This window comes from Gopherus flavomarginatus, chromosome 3 (genome assembly GCF_025201925.1).
Source record: "Gopherus flavomarginatus isolate rGopFla2 chromosome 3, rGopFla2.mat.asm, whole genome shotgun sequence".
In the NCBI taxonomy this organism is placed as follows: domain Eukaryota; kingdom Metazoa; phylum Chordata; order Testudines; family Testudinidae; genus Gopherus; species Gopherus flavomarginatus.
In genome coordinates, this window is record NC_066619.1 from 50,202,061 (window position 1) to 50,218,058 (window position 15,998).

Consider the following 15,998-nt stretch of genomic DNA (forward strand, 5'->3'; position numbering starts at 1 on the left):
GTTTCACAGCACCACCTCAGGGTGAAGTGCATATACTGGTTCAACCTGGTTCTAGAGGCCTAAATACAAAGAGCCGTTCCTTAAAACAGTCCTAACCTAGGGAGAGACTGGTACACAGATGCCATCTGGAAACTGACAGGCATGAGGCTGTGTCCAACAGAATCAGACCCTGTGAGAAGGCCCAAAGTATTTCAGAACCTACCAGAATGTCCATATGAAAGATGGGTGACTGCCTGGTTAGCCAGGCATGCATGTTAGCTGGTCATTGTTTTAAGATTTATTTTCTTTATAATATTTTTCTCTAAATAAATAGTACTTTGGTTTAATGAGAGCTGGCTGATCACTGGCTACCCCTATCATTGCCTCAGAGGGTACAACTGCAGGTGCTGAACTGAACTCAGATCTGCCCTGGTGATCACAGGGAATTGAAAGAATTGGCAGCTTAAGACCCTGGGCTAGAGGGAAAGCATTAAGGCATCCCACCCTGAGAAAGGTGATGGCTATTGGCCTCAGACCTAAGTGGGCCCCCTCATGGAGACCAGGAGAGGGTGATAGGTGCAGTTAATTCAAGAACTGTGACATGGTGAATTGTGACAGGCTGGGCCTGGGATGAGAAGCCTGAGGAATGGAGACTGCGACTGGAACAAAAAATTGCCAGTGAAAGGACATGGATAGATTGCTGGGGGTGGGGCAGAAGTGTCCATGCCCACTACAGCACACTCTTCTCCAACATCTGAAATAGAACCCAAGATTCCTGAGTCTTGCCATTCCTCTGCTGTCAGCAAAACCTGTGAAACACACTGGCAAAGTGTCCCACCCACCTCTAGTGCTGGTCCACCTAGAGAGGATGACAACTTATTACTGCTAGCAGTGGTTCCATTAGCTCAAGTGGCAGAGGTCTGTGCAGTGGATCTAAAAGTTCCAACCCTGCTGACGTACCATGGAGGTGTTAATAGGAAACCACATGATAGATAGGCCACATGTTTTTTCAATTTGCTTTTTTGAAAAAAAAACAAAAAACAAAAAACCTGAAGATTATTACACACAAAAACGCCCCAAATTAAAAGAACATTATTAAAGTTGCAAAGTCAACACTTAAAAATTAGAAATACCAGAATTATGGTTGCCTGTGCAACCTTAATTCAGCTTACTAGGACGTATGCTTTGGGACACAGTATTTAATTACACGATCACATACATTTTTTCTCCATAGTGACCCCTCCACAGTGACCCCTTGACAGTGTTCACTGAATGAGCAGCTATTCAGTATGAGCAGCTATTGTTTTATTCTCATTCAGCATGTGGCACTGCATTAAAGACAGAATTATTAATTTTCTCATGGGCTTTCCTGTAATACTCATCACTATAGTAGAGGGGTGGGCAAACTTTCTGAGCCGAGGGCCACATCGGGCAACAGAAATTGTATGGCTAACCATGAATTCTCACAAAATTGGAATTGGGGTGCAGGAGGGTGTGCAGGCTCTGGAGTGGGGCTAGGGATGAAAGGTTTGGGGTGCAGGAGGGTGCTCCAGGCTGAGATCGAGGGGTTTGGAGAGTGGGAGGGGTAACTAGTCATTTCAAGTACTGCAGAATAAGACTTTCAGAATTATTCTCTCTGTCCAGAGAATAGCATGATTGGGGTAGAGGGACAAGAACATAGGAATTGCCATGATGGATCAGTCTTCTGGTCCATTTATTCCAATATTTTGTCTCTGACGGGCCAGCACCAGATGCTTTGGAGAAAGGTAGAAGAATCCTCATATTAGGCAGATGTGGGATAATCTGCCCCCTCCGCCTTTTAGGTTTGTTCCTAATCCCTAGTAATTAGATTAGTTTAAACCTTGAAGCATGACATTTCACATTTCTTCCAAAATGTGTTCAAGTTAACAGTTTTAACTTTGGATATTCTTGTCATCCATAAAAGCAGCAAAGAATCCTGTGGCATCTTATAGACTAACAGATGTTTTGGTCTGTAAGTTAGTCTATAAGGTGCCACAGGATTCTTTGCTGCTTTTACAGATCCAGACTAACACGGCTACCCCTCTAATACTTGTCATCCATACAATGCAAGGTAGATAACAAAAAATCAGTGATTAAAAAACCCCCAGATGATTTTATTTAAATTAAATACAGGTTTGTTTTTTTAAATTAACCTATTTAAAGTTAAATTTGAAACTGACAATCTATTAAACTAATTTAAATTAAAACACAAAAAATATTAAACAGTACGTTTGCTGTCAAGTTTTAAAGAAAGGCAAACAATTCGGGCTGTCAATTAATCACAGTTAACTCACGTGATTAACTCAAAAAAGATTAATCGCAATTTCATATAGATCTTGTATTCTGTGTTGTAATTGAAATCAAAGTGTACATTCTGATTACAAATATTTGCACTGTAAAAATGATTACCAGAAGAAATACTATTTTTTCAATTCACCTCATACAAGTACTGTAGTGCAATCTCTTGGTCCAGAAAGTGCAACTTACAAATGTAGATTTTTTGTTTTGTTACATAGCTCCACTCAAAAACAAAACAATGTCAAACTTCAGAGCCTACAAGTCCGCTCAGTCCTACTTCTTGTTCAGCCAATCGCTAAAACAAACAAGATTGTTTAATTTACAGGAGATAATGCTGTCCTCTTCTTATTTACAATGTCACCAGAAAGTGAGAACAGGCATTTGCATGGCACTTTTGTAGCCAGCATTGCAAGGTATTTACGTGCCAGATATGGTAAACATTTGTACGCTCCTTCATGCTTCAGCCACCATTCCATAGGACATGCTTCCATGCTTGATGACGCTCATTAAAAAAAAAAATGCATTAATTAAATTTGTGACTGAACTTCTTGGGGAAGAACTGTACATTCCCTGCTCTGTTTTACCCACATTCTGCCATATAGTTCATGTCATAGCAGTCTCAGATGATGACCCAGCACATGTTGTTGTTCGTTTTAAGAAAACTTTCACTGCAAATTTGACAAAATGCAAAGTACCAATGTGAGATTTGTAAAGATCGACCCAAGATTTAAGAATCTGAAGTGCCTTCCAAAATCAGAGAGGGACAAGGTAGGGAGCATGCTTTCAGAAGTCTTAAAAGAGCAACACTCCAATGCAGAAACCACAGAACCCAAACCACCAAAACAGAAAATGAACCTTCTGCTGGTGGCATCTGACTCAGATGATGAAAATGAACATGCGTCGGCGTGCAGTGCTTTGGATGATTTTCGAGCAGAACCAATCATCAGCATGGACGCATGTCTCCTGGAATGGTGGTGGAAACATGAAGGGACATATGAATCTTTAGCGCATCTGGCACGTAAATATCTTGCGCTACAACAGTATCATAAGAATGCCTGTTCTCAATTTCAGGTGACATTGTCAACAAGAAGAGGGCAATATTATCTCCTGCAAATGTAAACAATCTTGTTTGTCTGAGCGACTGGTTGAACAAGAAGTAGGAGTGAGTGGACTTGCAATCTCTAAAATTTTGCATTGTTCTATTTTTGAATGCAGTTATTTTGTACGTAATTCTATATTTGTAAGTTCAACTTTTATGATAAAGAGATTGCACTACAGTATTTGTATTAGGTAAATCGAAAAATATTATTTATTTTGTCTTTTGACAGTGCAAACACTTGTAATCAAAAATAAATATGAAGTGAGCATTATACACTTTATATTCTGTGTTGTAATTGAAACCAACATGTTTGAAAATATAGAAAACATCCAAAATATTTAAATAAATGGTATTCTATTTTTTTTAATGGCACAATTAATTTTTTAAATCACTTGACAGCCCTACAAACAACTGATCTGGTGGAAATTACTAGCTAAGCACCTGAAACCAAAATTTGTTAAATCACCTTTTGACAACAGCAACCTCTTTTGTAGGAGTAGAGAGAACATTTTATTCAGTTTATTCAAGTAGTTCAATTCAATGTCAAGTTCATTCAAAGTTAAGAAACCAATTGGAAGTTGAAAAGAAAGAAAAAAGAGGAAAGATGTGAGAAGATGAAATCCTCTAGTTCTAAAATCTTGAATTACATGATGAGCAAAAACAATTAGTTAAAATATTTAATAATGGCCTTTTCAATCTAGCAGAGAAATCCAATGGCTGAAAGTTGAAGCTAGGGAAATTCAGACCATTGAAACAATTTGGCAAGTATTGTGATGGATTTGCCTTCACTGACAATTTTTAAATCAAGATTGGATGTTTTTCTGAGATATATGTTCTAGGAATTATTCTGGGAACGTTCTATGGCTTGCATTATACAGAAGGTCAGACTAGATCAGTGGTTCTCAAACTTTTGTACTGGTGCCCCTTTCACATAGCAAGCCTCTGAGTGCAACCACCCCGCATAAATTAAAAACACCTTTTTATATATTTAACACTATTATAAATGCTGGAGGCAAAGCGGGGTTTGGGGTGGAGGCTGACAACTCACGACCCCCCATGTAATAACCTCACGATCCCCTGAGGGGTCCCACCCCCAGTTTGAGAACTCCTGGACTAGATGATTATAATGGTCCCTTCTGGCAGAGCTGTAAGTAGGCATTTTAGCACCTGGGGCAAGCAAGCATATTTGCTCTCCCTACTGTTTTTTCATAATTTTTCTGCCCTATTTGACTTTGCACCTTGCCCTGCCCTGGTTATGGTCCTGCTTTCTGGTCTTGAAATCTATGAATGCTCCATCCCATTCCTCATGCAGCCTAACAGTTAGATTGCTTTTTTAAAAGTGAAGCTGCACATTGAGCCAATGTCTTCACTGAGTGTCCACAGTGACACTCAGGCTCCTTTCTTGAGTTGATAACTTTAATTTAGAACCTTGTGAGGTATATGAGCAGTTTAAATTAAAGGGAGTTAAAAGGAGAAAGTGGTGATAAACAAGAAGGCAAATCAACACTGCTGAGAATGGAATCAAAGGAACACAGGGATTGCCTAGGCCAGTGGTTCTCACAACAAATTTTTGGTGGCCCCAGAGTGTGGCCACTAACTCTTCTGAGTATCAGGGGGGTAGCCGTGTTAGTCTGGATCTGTAAAAGCAGCAAAGAGTCCTGTGGCACCTTATAGACTAACAGACGTCAGTCTATAAGGTGCCACTGGACTCTTTGCTGCTTTAACTCTTGCTTGTGGCTGCTCTGACACTTTTTCCTAATACACCTAATTAATTGTAGGAAAAACAAATATATATGCACATATACATGCTCAAATCATCGTAATTTATGTGGCTTTTTTTTTCACTCGATAATAAAAATAATGTACAGTTGTCTTTATATTCTGTACTGGACCTAGACAGAATAGAAACAAATAAGGTGCTTTGCATGTTCTTGTCTTTTTTTGTTGTTGTTTCTTTTTAGACTTGCTAGCTAGTAAGTGTGTTTCTGTAAAAAGTGGTATTTGTATGTTTGTTAATATCACTTTCCACAGCAGCAGACTTGCTAGCTAGCTGAGAGGCAGTGAAAAGTGATATCAACAAACATACAAATATTACTTCTCATAACAGACATACTCAGCCCTGGCAAGCTGGGGGACAAATTAAGCCCTGGATGGGGAGGTGAGTAGGGAGGCAGCTGAGGGCCAGGAATGATGGATAGATGAAGCAGTGGGTGCCTGGGGGACTGGAGGAGGGACTGGGGGAGGCAGTGGGGGCCAAGAGTGATGGGGGGGAGCCCAGGGACCAGAACCCTATAGCCACACAGTCAGGCATGGGGGCTAGAGGTCACAGCAGGGGACAGGAGCAATGGGGGCATGAGGTGGTAGCCTGGGGCTGGCTCCTGCCGTTGCACAGCTGGGGGCTGGAGCCTGAGCCCAATGGCTCTAGCCAGGTGCCCACCACCACACGGCCAGGGAATGGAGCATGCAGCTGAAACCATAGGTGCCAACTCCATGGGTGCTCCAGGGCTGGAGCACCCATGGAAGACAAATAGTGGGTGCTCAGCACCCATCAGCCACTCGCTGATCAGCTGTTTGGTGAAGGGCAGGAGCTGCTGGGGCGGAGGGGCAGGAGACAGGAAGAGGTGGAGCCTTAAGGGAAGGGGCAGAGTGGGTGCTGAGCCTGGAGGTGGAGGAGCACCCCCCTGCCAGAAAAATGAACATTGGGGCCTGGGGCTGGAGGATGCACTGGGGGCCAGGGGTGATGGAAGGCTGGGGTTGGATCCCATGGCCAGAGCCCAAAGCCCTGTGGCTGGAGCCCACTGCCATGCGGTCGAAGCCCAGAGGTGGAGCCTGAAGCCCCACAATCAGAGTCCATGGCAGGAGCCCAGGAGCTCGGCGCTGCATGCTCCAGGGCCAGGGTCGATGGGGGGGAATGGTGCGCCTGGGAGCAGAGCCCAGTGTCTGGCACATCTCAGCTGAAACTCAAGCCCAAGCCCCGCGGTTTCCAGGGTTTGTGGCATCTGAGGGGGGACAGGGCCCAGCCCCTGAGGGCGGCTCCAGGGGCGGGACCACTGCTTAGCCCCGCCCCAGTCCGCCGCACGACGAGCCCCTGGTGGAAGCCGGCGGCCGCATTGGAGAAAGGCGGGGCGGGGCTAACCCGCAAAGGTCTGAGCGCTGCCTGCCCGCAGGTTGCCGGGCTACGGCCGCGCGTGCACACCTGCTAACGGCACTGAACTGACGCCGCGGGGTGGAGACAAGCCGCGAGCGCAGGGTCCCCGGAGGCGCAGGAAGGAGACACTCAGCCTCTCCCCACCCCCCGGGAAACCGGGGGCGGTTTGCTCTGGGTGAGCCCCTCCCTTGGGGGTCCGGACCCCGCTCCCCCTTCTAATGCGTCCATCCCCGCCGGCCTCAGCCGCCCCCCGTCTAGGCAGCTCGGCGGTGCCGGATCCCGGGGGTCCCGCTGCTCCGGGTGGGGGGATCCGCCGGCGGCCCGGCCCGGCCCGCGGGGGCGGCCCTTACCTGAGGAGGAGGCGGCGGCGGTGTGGCGAGGGCAGCGCGCCGGGCTCATGGTGGGCGGCCAAGCGGCGGGAGCCGCTATTTAAGCAACTGAGGCAGCGCCCAGGGGCCGATGGGCGGCGCTGGCTGCGGGCTTGGGGCCAGGCGGCGCGGACGTGCCTGGGCCGGCTCTGGCTGGCACCTTCTGCGACCTTGAGCGCAGGGCGGGGGAGGCGGCGCGCTGTGCCCGGGCGCTGCCCCCGCCCCGCGTCTCCTCGGAAGCCTGGGGGCGGCGGCGAGCCGCAGGGCGGGAGGGGCAGAGGCAGGGCGGCCAGTTCACAGAGGTCGCGGCGGCGCCAGGGCGCAGTGACGATCCCAACAACAGCCCCAGGCCCCCATACAGGGACCCGAAACTCCCGGGGGCAGATTCCCTGCGCTGCGCCCACCCCACAGGTGCAATGTACAGCCGGACCCAGCCCCCCGCAACGGCAGGGCAGGGCAGGGACGGGACACTCCCAGGGGAGTGAGTTAACAATACACAGCGCAGTACAGCTGGAAGGGACCTGGCTAAATCACCAAGTCCCGCTCCCTGCGCTGGGATAGGACCAACCAGTAACCCCAGACCGGCCTGTTTGCCGAACCTGCGCAGTGTTTACACCTAAAGCCGAAGTACCCTGCTCTCCTTGATTGTCGGGAGGGGAGAGCAGAGCTGAAGAGCTCTTCCTGCTCGCACTCCCCAGAACTGGTTAGAACACGCTTCTAAACAAACTCATTAGTCGGGGAACATGAGAGAGTTTCCAGCTGCATAACTGAGGAGCAAACACACACATGGGTATTTTAAAGCCAGCTAGGAGAAGAACACACAAGTGCCTGGCAATGGCTAGAAAGTAATTTATTATCAGCAGGAGGAGTGGCATAACCAGCTATTGTACCCCACCTTTCTTATTATAAGACCCTGGTTTCAGTTCCTTATAATTTTGCCAGACTTTGGCCATCTGGGCTGACATGTTTCCAGGCCAGATGTTGGCTTCAGGCTGAGTTGTGGATTTTTTGTTTTTGGAAGCTAAAAAGGGTATTCAGCCATTTCCAAGAGTGAGGTTAGGGGAAAATATATTTAGGCTTAGCAGACTTCAGTTCTTTTTTGCAATTTTGATGATTAATATAATTTTTTCCAAGTTTTAACTTTTTATTTTCACAGGTGTGGGAAACTAAGTGGGATAGGGTTGGGATTAGTGCTGACAATGGGGCTGCAGAGCTCTCTGCACAGCCCAGGGGCTCAAAACACCTGAGCGCAAGATGGTGAGCAGAGTGCAGTCCTGGCCAAGCAGAACAGACGCTCTGCTCAGGGCTGCAAGGAGAAAGTTGAGCCTGTGGCCACCGGGGAGGCCACTCTGCTGCTGAGCTCTTCTGTCTGGGGATGGCCCCCTGCTCCTGGCTGATGAGTAAGTGAATAAAGCCATGACAGCAGGGCTGCAGAGAACTCTCTGTGCTGCCAGAGGGCTGATGGCACGTGATCACTGCTAGCACAAGGTGTAGTAAGGACATCCTGCCAGAACAGAAACTTCTGCCCAGGACTGCAAGGAGGAGGATGAGCCTGACTTAAATCAGGAGCCATTCAGCAGCAGGGTAGCCTTCCCCACAGCCAAGAACTAGTTCCACTCCTTGCAGTCCTGGCCCAGGGATCTTCTGTCTACCCATCCAGGACCATAGACTTGCAGCTGCAGGGATCCAGTGTCATTGGCCCCACAGGTGAGCAGGAAGCCCTCTGCAGCTCTGCTATCATGGTTCTCCTTCCTCTCTCCCTTGCCAGAGGGCTGCAGAGGGCTCCCTGATGCCGCAGTGACACTCGATCCGTGTAGGTGCAAGGTATAGGGGCTGTTACTGATGGAGATTATTTTTGTTGAGAGATTTTGGAATGTTGGCTGAAATTTGTTTACAGACAGCTACTAATTTATATCAAATCCTGCCAAGCTTAAATCTGTTTTGTTCATGTTTAAAAAATGCTGGTGACCTTTGTCTGGAAACGCTTTAGAGCCACCAGGCTTTGGAGCAGGGACCTGGAGTTTGGCAGGGGGGTGGCCTGTGTGTCAGTGGTCTGCCTATGATAATTTTCCAAATTTGGCCAGTTTATAAGCCTTTGAGAAATTGCAGTTTGTTCGTGCTCAGACACTTGCTAGAACTTACCTGCTAAAATCTTTGAAGATTCTGGCCTCGCTAAGGATGTTTCAGCCAAGGTGAAACAGAACTCTCCCTGCAATTGCATCTCTGGGCTGTGTCAGGTTTGGGTCCAGGCACTGGAAATGAGAACAGGGAGACCCTTTCTGCTGTGCTGTCTCTGACCATTCCTCTGGGCCTAGGCAATGTAGAAGAGGAAGCTTCTTGATCCCAATACAACAAGGGCAAGAGCTGGACCGGGGTGAGGAAGTGAGAAACTGAGAGCTTGTGAGGAGATTGGGACTGGGAGCAAAGTGAAGGGACACTGGGAGTGACTGGGTAAGAGGACTGGGAACCAAGAAAGGAAGTGGGGGAGGGGACTGGAAGAGACTGGGTAAGAAAACTAGCAGGTGGGAAGGGTTATGGGGCGGGGGAGAGCAAGTAGGTAAAGGAGAGACTGAGATTGGATGAAGATCTTGTTGTGGAGCCTGGGGCTGACTCATCAAGGAGACTAGGACTGGGAAGCAGTGGGGTTAGGGGAAAGAGAGGAACCAGGGTATGGGATGGGAACTGGCACTGGCTGGGTGAAGAGATTGTGACAAGGAGCCAGGAAAGGTGTGTATGTGTGGGGACTGAGATTAGATTAGGAGTCTGTGGAGAGAGACTGGTATTAGGAGTCACTTAGGACAGAGAATGTGGGTGGGGGCAACTGAGGGCCAGTTGTGGGGAGAGATCCAGTGAAGAACTGGAATGAGGGGAATGGGACTGTCTGGGCAAGGAGGCTGTGGAAAACAGGTAGGCAGAGGGAACTAGGAATGGTTGGGCAAGAAGAATGGGACAGAGAACCCCAAGGGGAGATTCCAACTGGGATGAGAAGCCCAAGGGGTGGAGACTGGGATGGCTAGATGAGGAGAATGGGACTGGGGCAAGGAGTCGGGGTGGGGAAGAGATAGGACTGGGACAAGTTGTCTGTGCAACCATAATTCAGTCCTCTTGTGCATGTACATCGTTCTATAGCATATTCAATTACATGATCACATACTGTTTTTCTATAAGAACCCTACCTCATTCAGTGCACAGACTGACCAGTGTTTACTTAATGAACATCAATTCAATATTTGCAGAAGCCACCCTGCAAAGCAATTCTTAGCCTTAAAATAAAATTATTAAACTACAAAGATACTCATTAAATGTGAGATACAGGCTTGGAAAGGAGCTTCTTCGAAATACTTACAAGAGTGCTTATAAATAGTGAGAACAAAGTCCTGTTAAAAGAGAAGTTTGAAATTATTTGTATTGTGATAGTACATAGAGGCCAGGGTGCCACTGTGCTAGGCATTGTATAAAAAGAGACAGACCCCATCCCAGAATGTTATGCACTACCCATTTCTCAAACAAAATTTCAAAAGTTCAGACAAGAAATGCAAAATGACTCAATCAGCTTGATAGAGCAATTCTAGAGTGATGATCAATAGAAAAAGCCCTGATGTCTCCAACTGTAAACATGTACTGGGGCTATAATGGTACAATTACTGCATATGGTGAGATTCTGTACAAAGTTCATGATATCATAATACCACACACCATGAAGTTAGAAATGCTAAGAATAATCCATAGTGCCTGTCTGGGTGTTTAAAAAGTGCGACTGCAAAGCTCAGTTCTATTTTGGCCTGATATGAATGCTGCCATCAAAGAAAACATATCCAAAGTGTGAAATCTGCAATATGATTAGGAAAACAGGATTCAAAAGAACAGTCTGATACCACTTGAGATCCTCAATCAAAGGTTGGCACAAATCTTTCTGAATTAAATTGAAAACTCTGCCTTTTAATAGTAGGCTACTACTCAAATTTCTTTGAAATAGAACTGGTGCTACAGTTTTACTTGATGTTTTCTGCAACATACTGTAAATTGCAGATCTATACTTGGTAATGCTAGAATATCAAAATATACTTCACTAGACTAACCAGTTCAGAGGTTCGTGAGCAGGACAAAAACCTCGGTGCCAACAATCACCAGTCTGTTTGAACCAAACATAATTAACCCTGAAGTAGTTACGGATGACCTGCGTGCTAGGAAGTTGGAACAGAAGAAATACTACGACAGGAATGTAAAGCCATTGCCTAAGTTGCAGGTAGGAGAGAATGTTAGATTGCAAACATAGTGGCTGGCAACAAGCCAAGTTCACAGGGATACTGTATATTTGCACCAAGGCTATATGCCACAGCCACCCTTAAAAGTCAGTCCTGCAGGAGGAACTGAAAATATTTAAACAAAACCAAATAGGTACTCTCGTTCTTCAAAACATCCTGAATGTTCATGCCCCGAAGGAAGTAATACATGACCACTTCTTCTCTGACAATAAATACCACCAGAAGAGCAAATACAGATTCCTGGCAGATGAGGATGATGTAAACAGCTTTATTGGAGCCTTGCCATGTGACAGTAGTAAAACCTTTTGTAACTCTGAGCTGTCATGTGAATGGGACCAGGAAATGATCAGCCTTTTACCAGTATTTCTGTGTGTTACACCTTTATTACATCTAGTTTGCTGCAGAATTTTGTTCCATAATTGAAGGCCTTTCATGTAGATCACTCTTGGTCCTGGCAATCACAAGTTGAAGTCTGGACTCTGTCAGATGAAGTTTTCTCGCTGAGGGAGCAAGCAGAGTAGGGAGCAAAGACACAGACATTTCCTCACTCAACATGACCCTCTTTCAAGAGGAACTCAAAGACTTCAAAATGGATATGAATTCAATTATTAGTCAGTGCAGAATGCAGAACACTCTGTGTGATATTCATTACTCCTGAGGGAATTCTGTACCAAAAATATTAAATATTTTGTGCCAAAAAAAATTCTGCACACAATATTTTAAAATTCTGCAAAATTCTGCAAACTTTATTTGGTCAATAAATAAATGTGGAGGATCCAGCACGGCAGTGGGGAGCACAGGCCAATGGCTGCCCTGCAACCCCCTCTCCCCTGGGACATGGGCTCAGCATTGAGGCTGCACCCAAGCCTGAAACAGTGCATGGTCTGGGTCCACCCAAGGGCCATGCCCCTCTATGCCAGGCATACCAGGTGTGAGTGGCAGGCTCAGCCTGAGAGAATCTGTATGTGTGTGGGATGGTTCTGTGTGGGGCAATCTGAGTGCAGGCTGCTTGGTGTGGGGTCTGGGTGCAGGGGGTCAGAGTTAGGTTGATGCAAGACAGCTTAAGTCAACCTAATTATGTCAGTGTCTACACTAGAATGCTGCTTCTGCCAAAGTAAGTCCCCCACTACACTGACATAACTCCACATTCACCTCCAGCTGTGAACCCTGCACCTGGCTGAATAGGGCAGGTTGTCAGCACCGGGGCAGAGGGGGCCCAGCTGTGAGCCTGCATCTGGCTGTAATCAGGAGTTGTCAGCACTGGGGCAGCTGTCAGTGGTGAGGTGTGGAGGACAGATGTGAGCCCCACAAGGGCTGCTGGGCTCTAGCTGTCAGTATCCCACAATACCCCTCTTCAGTTGGTGGAAGCACTCTTGGTGAGGATGTGCACCACTGATAGAAGGAGCAAGTGTGATGTAAATCACTGCTTTAATTGCTGCAATGGCTGTACACTGACTTAAGTTGACTTAATTTTGTAATGTAGACAAGCCCTAAGAGATTGGTTAGCAGCTGTTCTCTCCCTAACGAAGTGGGTATTAGGAGCTCTATTTAAATAAAGACAGGATAGGTCTGCCTCCCAAACTGGGTTTCAGATCTTAAGAACATAAGAATGGCCCTACTGCTTCAGACCAAAGGACCATCTAGCCCAGTAGCCTTTCTTCTGACAGTGCCCAGTACCCCAGAAGGAATTAACAGAACAGGTAATCATTAAATGATCCATCCCCTGTCGTCCATTCCCAGCTTCTGGCAAACAGAGGCTAGGGACACCATTCCTGCCCATTCTGGCTAATAGACATTGATGGACCTATCCTCCATGAATTTATCTAGTTCTTTTTTGAACCCTGTTATGTATGGTCTTGACCTTCATAACATCCTCCAGCAAGGAGTTCCACAAGTTGACCGTGCACTGTGTGAAGAAATAGTTCCTTTTATTTGTTTTAAAGCTGCTGCCTATTAATTTCATTGGGTGACCCCTAGTTCTTGTGTCTTGAGAAGTAGTAAACAACATTTCCTTATCTACTTTCTCTACATCAGTCTTGATTTTATAGACCTCAATCATATCTTTCCTTATCTGTCTCTTTTCCAAGCTGAAAAGTCTGTTTTATCAATCTCTCCTCATACGGAAGCCATTCCATACGCCTAATGATTTTTGTTGCCCTTTTCTGAACCTTTTCCAATTCCAATATATCTTTTTTTGAGACGGGGTGACCATATCTGCATGCAGTATTCAAGATGTGTACTGTGGGTTCATATAGAGGCAATGTGTTATTTTCTGTCCTATTATCTATCCCTTTCTTAATTATTCGCAGCATTCTGTTCACTTTTGTGAGTGCCGCTGCCCACTGACTGGATGTTTTCAGAGAACTATCCACAATGACTCCAAGATCTCTTTCTTGATTGGTAACAGCTAATTTAGACCCCATCATTTTATATGTGTAGTTGGGATTATGCTTTCCAACGTGCATCACTTTGCATTTATCAACATTAAATTTCATATGCCATTTTGTTGCCCAGTCACCCAGTTTTGAGAGATCCTTTTGTAGCTCTTCACAGTCTGCCTGGGTCTTATCTTTAGTAGTTTTGTATCATCTTCAAATTTTGTCACCTCACTGTTTACCCTGTAGCTACAGCCAGTGAATAAAAGTATGCATGGAGTTCTAAGCTGCTCCCCTGCAAATTTTCTGATACAGGAATGTTCCTTGGGCCCTACTAGAGCATTCTTTAATATGAGAAGGTGGATCTAATTTATTTTGTTTATAGACTTAGTGCAGTCTGATACCCATTTCAAGAGTCTTTGGATTGAAATAGCCTACCTTTTACAAATAGCCTAAATGACTTGTGGAAAGGCTTTGTACTTTTGAGGTAGTAGGAGCGTGCTCTCACGACATCAGGCATATGAAGTGTGGTTTCTCCAGAAGTCAAATGAGGTGTGGGGAAGAACACTAGAAGGCATGTAGATTGATTCAAATGAAAGTTCAGACCACCCTGGGTAAGAACTTGAGTGAGGTTAGAGAATACTAGAAGTGTAGGACTGGAAGGGACCTCAATAGGTCATCTAGTCCAATCCCCTGCACTCAAGGCAGGACTAAGTAATATCTAGACCATCCCTGGTGTTTGTTTAACCTGTTCATAAAAGGGAGCTACCCTCCTCCCCTTCATTTATCACAACTCCAAGGGCAGAGATTCCACAACCTCCTAACACAATTTATTTCAGAACTTAACTACCCTGACAGGTAGTTTTGCCTAATGATCAATCTAAATCTTCCTTGCTAGAATTTAAGCTTTATTGCTTCTTGTCCCATTCTCAAGAGGTTAAGGAGAACAATTTCTCACCTTCCTCCTTGTAACAACTTTTTATGTTCTTGAAAACTGTTATGTCCTCCCTGAGTCTTCTCTTCTCCAGACTAAACAAACCATTTTTTCTTTCTTTCCTCATAGGTTCTGTTTTCTAGACCTTTAATCATTTTTTTGCTCTCCTCTGGACTTTTTCCAATTTGTCCAGATCTTCCCTGAAATGTGGTGCCCAGAACTGGACACAATACTCCAGCTGAGGCCTAATCAGCATGGAGTGGTAAAATTACTTCTCCTGTCTTGCTTACAACAATCCTGCTGATATATCCCAGAATGATTTGCAACATTGTTACACTGTTGACTCATATTTACTTTGTGAGCCACTGTAATCCCCAGATCTCTTTCCACAGTATTCCTTCCTAGCCAGTCATTTCCCATTTTGTGTATGTGCAACTGATTTGTTACTTTCTAAGTGGAGTACTTTGCGTTTGTCCCTAATGAATGTCATCCTATTTACTTCAGGCCATTTCTCCCGTTTGCCTAGATCATTTTGAATTTTAATCCTATCCTCCCCAACTCTTGCAACCCCTCCCAGCATGGTATTATCCGCAAACTTTATAAATGTACTATAACATTATCTAAATCATTGATGAAGATATTGAGCAGACCCAGAACCGTTCCCTTTGATCCCACTCAATACATCCTTCCTGTTTGATTGTGAACCACGGATAACTACTCTCTGGGAATGATTTTCCAACAAGTTATGCACCCATCTTATAATAGCTCCATCTAGGCTACATTTCCCTAGTTTGTTTATGAGGAAGTCATGTGAGACAGTATTAAAAACCTAAGATATACCACATATACTGCTTCTCCCCATCCACAGGGCTTGTTGTCTTGTCAAAGAAAGCTATTAGGTTGATTTGACGTGATTTGTTCTTTACAAATCCATATGGATTGTTACTTATCACCTTATTAACTTCTAGGTGTTTGCAAATTGATTGCTTGATTATTTGCTCCATTATCTTTTCATGTGCTGAAGTTAAGCTGACTGGTCTGTAATTCCTCATGTTGTCCTTATTCCCCTTTTTATAGATTGGCACTATATTTGACCTCTTCTAGTCCTGTGGAATCTCTCCCATCTTCCATGAATTTTCAGAGATGAAATAGCTAATGGCTCAGATATTTCCTGTCAGCTCCTTGAGTATTCTAGCATGTATTTAATCAGACCCTGCTGACTTGAAGACGTCCAACTTGTCCAAGTACAGCAGAATCCCGTTTATCTGGTCTAATTGGGACCAGATCAGATAATTGAAAATTCAGATAATGTGACAATTAGCCAGATTACAGCCTACTGCTGGTAAAGAGTACAGTACCAGCACCAGTTTTTAAAAATGCAGAAATGGTAAACTGAGGGAACTAAAAAATAGAATAGTATTGCTGTTGTTGCAATTTAAAATTATAATTTCTGCATTTTTAAAAACTGATACTCTTTACTAGAAGAAACAGTTCATGTGCACTGTAAATAA

General features: G+C 45.1%; 1 protein-coding gene across 2 annotated transcripts in view; it reads right to left on the minus strand.

Annotated features, from left to right (window-relative positions):
• The window catches only part of TMEM171 (transmembrane protein 171), a 29,965-nt gene extending 22,948 nt beyond the window's left edge, over positions 1-7,017 (minus strand). For both annotated transcript variants that reach the window (XM_050945278.1, XM_050945279.1), the window contains exon 1: positions 6,896-7,017. The gene's annotated coding sequence lies outside the window, so the exon portion shown is untranslated. The remainder of the gene's footprint in view (positions 1-6,895) is intronic.
• Between the last annotated feature and the right edge of the window lie 8,981 nt (positions 7,018-15,998).